We start from the raw sequence: 6,027 nt of genomic DNA, 5'->3' as shown, positions 1-6,027 counted from the left end.
AGTACTTATGAACTTAGCATTTGTAACATTATTTAAGGCTGTTTTAACCCTTGTGCGTGCGAGGACTGAGGCAAACGTAGAGAACTGTGGCAAATGATAAAAGTTTTACGTGTTTAGGGTCGGTTGGTATGGACCCCATTTCTAAACACAAGGGCTAAGTAGTGCAATACACCATCTCCACCAGTGAGAGGCAGCAGTGCACGAACAGGCGTGCAGTGTGTTGGTGAAGAAGAAATCTTCCATATTGTGGCGCAAACCTAACACAAGTTATAACGGCCAGACCTCCTGTTTAAAAAGAAGCCGAAGTTTGATACCTAATACATATGAGGTATGTGTCTTATTAACTTTACATTTTCTTTGAGAAAATAACATTGACTATGTTCTCTTTCTCTGTAATGTTAGCTATAAGCAATTCAAGCCAATCCTACCTTGCTGTAAGTTAATGTTAGCTAAAGTTATTAAACACAATCACTATAACGTTAGCCCTTGTTGAGAAAATAAATTTAAAATAAGCTAGTTTTAAAACTTAACATGTCTTGATTCAAATGGCCTAATTGTGGTTTTGAATTTACTAATGGATTCTGGCCTATTGACTGTCCTGCCCAACCTCCGGAGCGCACCCATACAGAGATTGTATGGTGGCAATGCCGTCTGGGCCTCGGGAAGCGCACATGAGCATTTCCCAAACGAGGACATGTGGAAACGGCGGTACCGTAGACCCCCCAAAACCTAACCCTACCCTAACCTGGAGGGAGATAGTTGCAAGTTTTGAAAGTTCCACATTTATCCCCTCACCTTGGACGATTGTGAAGTCCCGGGAATTCCAAAACAGCTTGTGGGCTCTGTGGAAGTCCCGGTACTTCACTGCCGGAAGAAACCGTAATTCATGGGCACGGAAACCCGCAACAAGGGCCTCTTGCGGGTCCCTCCCGGCCTGAATTACGATTTCTCGGGCTCGTCCAAAGGTGAGAGGAGCAGGGAAACAGTTCTTACTGCAAAGTTCCTCTGCAAATGTGTCCAGGTTTGTAACACCAGTCAGTCTCCCAGGGGGGGTATCCCCCTTGAGAGAACTGTATGGAATGTTGTCATTCCTCCTGAACACATCACAGAGGAAAACATGGACTAAGGCAGCCCCAAGGATAGAGGGTACAGCCTCCAACACCTGACAGAGAGGAAATATGATCTCCAAACGGTACATTTGGAGCGCATTCCTCGTCCAGTGGTGCAGAGGGGGCGGCACCTCGCCAGCACTGGCAGCAGTGTGAGGGGCCAACCCAATGAAGCCTCTCCTGAAGGTGAGGCTCTTTGGCTTGGACGTGCTGACTCCCAGGCTGGCGCTCAACTGGAAGTCTGACACTGAAAGAGGATGCCCGAAGAACATCTCTTCCAATGCCAGTTCGAACTGGTAGGACTTCCAGCTGGCATCAAAACGTGCCACCCCCTCTGAGGTGGAGAACTGTTCCCTCAATCCCTGCTCAAAGTACTCAAGAACCCTCCTGAGAGTGACAATAAGGCCATTGTCACTCCCAGAGTCATTGAAGGGCATGACTAGGGCATTTTCTACGAAGAGCATTCTCAGTGCCTCTTTGCAAAAGAAACTCTTCGGAGAAAGCTCCCCCGGAATCTCACCCTCAAAACGCCGTACCTGTTCCACCCTTAGGGAAAGATGGAGATCCATCTTTCCCGTAAGGTCCTCCATGTGTTCCAGGTACTGCTCAGCACGAGCGATCAAGGAACGCTGAAACTGAGGGTGAGAAAGCCGGGACGTCACGATAGCTCCACTGACTGGGTGCCGGAATGGGAATTGTATGTGGACATGGGGACTGTCCACATACAACTGCAAAAATGTGAGGGTGCCCGAGTCTCCCAATGCATCGACCAATGTCGGTGCCAGATCAAGTTTGCGACCACCAAGGTCACTCTGGAAATTGGTGGCCTCATGGATGCCTAGTACAGAGTACAGAGACCCATGAGGTCCAACCAAGTCCATCATGCCTTGGCGCGCAAATAATAAGTGGACACTGGGATCTCGTGCGTACACCTGCACGGCAGAATGGATGGACAGGGACACCACGGCTGATGGATCAACAAACTCTGTCAAGTCGAGGGTGTCCCTCTCCTTCTGGCCAAAACGGGCCAAAAACAGGCAAGGCTGGAGGATGTGGCTCTCACCAGTTTTGGCGATGGCTTTGTCCAAAATGTCAAGGATGAACATTTGGTCCTTGCGGAGAACATGAAATTTCTTTGTGTTTGAGTAAACCTGCTTTTGGACGGTGGGTCTGGCCTTGTCTTTGGCTGGAAGTGCCTTCAGGAGCATGCGGAAATGATAAACAATGAAGTTAAACATTTCGCTGGCATAGATGTTGAAAATGTTCTTTTTAAAGAGCCTGGTGTCTGGCTCCTGAAGGCACTTCGGGAGAAAGATGATGGACAGGTGATACCCACCGTCCACATGTCCAATAGTGTAGCCACTGCTGTTCTTGAAGGCCTTCAGACCAGCAGGGCTACAGTTTTTCAAGTCCACATGCTTCTTTAAGAAAAAATAACTGTCCTGAAGCATGTGGGCCTGAATTGATGGCAACAGGAGATAATGGACAATAGAAAGAAGGGCCGTAGCCCGCTGAAGCTCTGCAACAACCCCATCAATGTCAAACCTGAACTTCAGTGACTGTTCAGGGGAAGCAACAAATGTGGCATGAAAGGGATGAGCCACATCTGCTTCTAAGAAGGACGGTAGGGAACTGAATTGAGAAACCGACTCACTCAAAGTCTGTGAATTAAGGATGCCTACTTCGACCAACTCATTTTCATACTGGGCCATGATGTTTGGTTCGGTTCAGAAAATGTAATGAAATGTGAAAGTACGTTATAGTTTATTTATGTGTTAGATCTGTGTTAATTTTTTTCTATGTAATGCAGTTTTTAATCTTGTGTAATGAAATGTGAAAGTATGTTAGAGTGTATTTATGTGTTAGATGACTGTTAAGAATTTTTTAATGTAATGCGGTTTTTAATCTTGTCTAATGAAATGTGAAAGTATGTTAGAGTGTATTTATGTTAGATGACTGTTAAGAATTTTTTAATGTAATGCGGTTTTTAATCTTGTCTAATGAAATGTGAAAGTATGTTAGAGTGTATTTATATATTAGATGACTGTTAAGAATTTTTTAATGTAATGCGGTTTTTAATCTTGTGTTTTTTAATGAAATTTGAGGTGTAATATACTAATTAATATGAAATGTTGTTTAATGTGTTGAATTTTGTATTTATATATGCTAGGAACGAGCAGGAAGGGAGATGTTGACTGTCGAGGAGGTAAGTGCGAAATAAGATAAAGAAAAGTGAAATGTCACTAATTAATAGGCTAGTTTGTAATATGGAATTTACATGTGTTTTCTAATAATTTATTAATCTAATTGTCTTTTTCTATTAGCAGGTTGGAAATAGAACACCATATTATGTTAATGTAAGTATTTAATAGGTTAAAGTAAGTAAGGTAAGTATTTAATAGGCTCAGGTAAGTATTTATTAAAATAAGTTAAGCAATTATAGGTAGGTTGGGACAAATAATGATATATACATTTACGGATTAGGGAGGACCCCCTGAGTAAGGAAATTAAAGAATTATTACTGAATAATAAATCGCAAAAAACTTATTGCGATTATTCTAGATCACATATATCTACACTATGCACCACTGCCAACTATACATCAACGGACGCGGGAGGCCGCGCTGATCACGAATATGTAAGGTCCGACACAGAAAAATTTAACGTTCGCGAGTTATTGCGAAAAAACACGCAAGAAATGCACGGTAAGTATGAAGTAAAATGAACCCACGCATATTATACATCAACGGACGCGGGAGGACGCCCTGATCAAGAATCCGTAGAGTCCGACGCAGAAAACCGTACGGTTCGCGAGTTATTGCGAAAAAACACACAAAAAATAAAAGGTAAGTATGAAGTAAAATGAGCCCACGCATATTATACATCAACGGACGCGGGAGGACGCACTGATCAAGAATCCGTAGAGTCCGACGCAGAAAACCGTACGGTTCGCGAGTTATCGTCGAAAAACGCACAAAATAAAGCAGGGAAAATGGCGGGAAAATCTAAAAAAACTTAAAACCTCGCATATTATACATCAACGGACGCGGGAGGACGCCCTGATCAAGAATCCGTAGGGTCCGACGCAGAAAACCGTACGGTTCGCGAGTTATCGTCAAAAAACACACAAAAAATAAAAGGTAAGTATGAAGTAAAATGAGCCCACGCATATTATACATCAACGGACGCGGGAGGACGCCCTGATCACGAATATGTGGGTCTCGTCGCTCTAGGTAAGTATTTATTAGGTTAAGGTAAGTATTTATTAATGCCATGCAGGTACGTGGTGACAATTAATGATATATACATTTATGGATTAGGGAAGATGCCCTAAGTAAGAAAATTAAAGAATTGCAACTGAACAATTCTTTGTTCAGTTGCAATTTGGTAGTGTAGTTCCAGCAGATGGTTTGCTAGGATCGTTTGAACTGCCTTTTGTCTGTGTGGGAAAACAATACAGTGGAAGTTGTAGCTTTTCACACTCATCTGTGAAAGGCCGTAAACACGGCAGGAGTTTCTGGCATGAGAGAGGGTCAGAGATAGCTCCTGATTGGATGAGCAAAGATACGCCTTATTTGAATAAATTAAAGATAGGAATACGCCTTTTACTATAAAACTTTCTACACAGAAGTAACACATTAGATTTGCTCTTGCAACTCTCCAAAGATGTCTTTGCACGTCTTTGCTTTTCTTCCTTTCCTTTTTTCCATTTATGTCAGGTAAATGAATGTATGTCTCCGTTGTTCTGCAGTTTCTGGTGTAAGTTTATGCATTGTCTTATTATATTGGATTAAACTCTGTAATTCTGTGACGTCAACACGCATTGTTGTTTCCCTTGTGGCCACACGCGGCTCGCCGAGAGGACCTGGGATCCAGAGGAAGAGAGAGCCAAACTTTTTTCCAAAGTTAACCAATTTAGAAAATTCTTCCTTAACACCCTTAATATTAAATATATTTTAAAGACAGGCAAATTGTTTTTCCCCCTCCAATTTTAATCTAGCAAATTAAAAGCTAATATATTAGTCAAAGTTATCCTTCATGTGCATTATTTAGCGACTTGGCTGATGTGACACAGTGCTTGTGTTCTTTGCTTTGGCAAGTTTAGCCACATGAAGACCCAGGCTAGCCTAAGGACACATGGTGGGGCAGCAGGGCCGAGCGCAAATCGTGACACCGCACCTACTAATGGCACTTCCGGTGGCAGGTGTCATTACGCGCCACAAGTGCCACTGTTTTCGGGACTAGCTGAAAGTGTTGTCACTGACTTCGGCTGACTTCGGCTGACCTCGGCACCTCGTACTGGCACTTCCGCTGACACCTGCCATTAGTGCCACTGCTTTCGGGGCTAGCCGTAAGTGTTGCCACTGGCTTCGGAAAATGGACTACATATCCCATGATGCTTTATTACTAGTCGAAGAAGAACTTGAAGACAGACGAAGAAGAAAGATTTTAGTAAGAGCTTTTTTTTCGCAGAAAGACTTATGTTAGCTGAATTCCTACACTTTTTCGTATATCATTATGTATGATTCGTTCATCCTATTTATTCACTAAAGTTCATCTGAATAATCCAGACGACTCCTTCCGTCTTTGAATTAATCAAATACACAGCAGGTATCAGGGATGCCATTGGTTTCGGCACCTTTGTAACAGCTGAGTCTGGCTTCCACTAGAGCTGCCATTAGGTGTCCAGGATGTTTCAGAGCTGTCACAACTGGTGCCGATGTTTTGGGGGATGGCAATGACAGTTTTTGGAAAACGTGTTACTTATATTGCCTGTTTATAAATTTTTATTTCAATGGTAATTGTATTGGTTAATTATCCTTGAATATTTTTGACTTAATTTAATTGAAGGAAGATGGCCAAAGTAATTGAATCTACCACTGTCACTATTACAGTGGAACCTGTTGGTTAACAGGCA

General features: G+C 42.7%; 1 long non-coding RNA gene across 1 annotated transcript; it reads left to right on the top strand.

The window, feature by feature from the left end:
- The first annotated feature begins 461 nt into the window (after positions 1-461).
- LOC106962545 (uncharacterized) lies at positions 462-4,525 on the top strand. Its single transcript, XR_001427995.1, has 3 exons — positions 462-595; positions 2,950-2,958; positions 4,501-4,525. It is a non-coding gene; the product is annotated as an uncharacterized LOC106962545 (long non-coding RNA).
- The last annotated feature ends 1,502 nt before the right edge of the window (positions 4,526-6,027 follow it).

Source organism: Poecilia latipinna, unplaced genomic scaffold (genome assembly GCF_001443285.1).
Source record: "Poecilia latipinna isolate Pla-1442-1.1 unplaced genomic scaffold, P_latipinna-1.0 Scaffold1429, whole genome shotgun sequence".
Classification (NCBI taxonomy): Eukaryota; Metazoa; Chordata; class Actinopteri; order Cyprinodontiformes; family Poeciliidae; genus Poecilia; species Poecilia latipinna.
The sequence above is the reverse complement of the archived record's forward strand: the minus strand, read 5'-3'. Positions and strand labels throughout refer to the sequence as shown.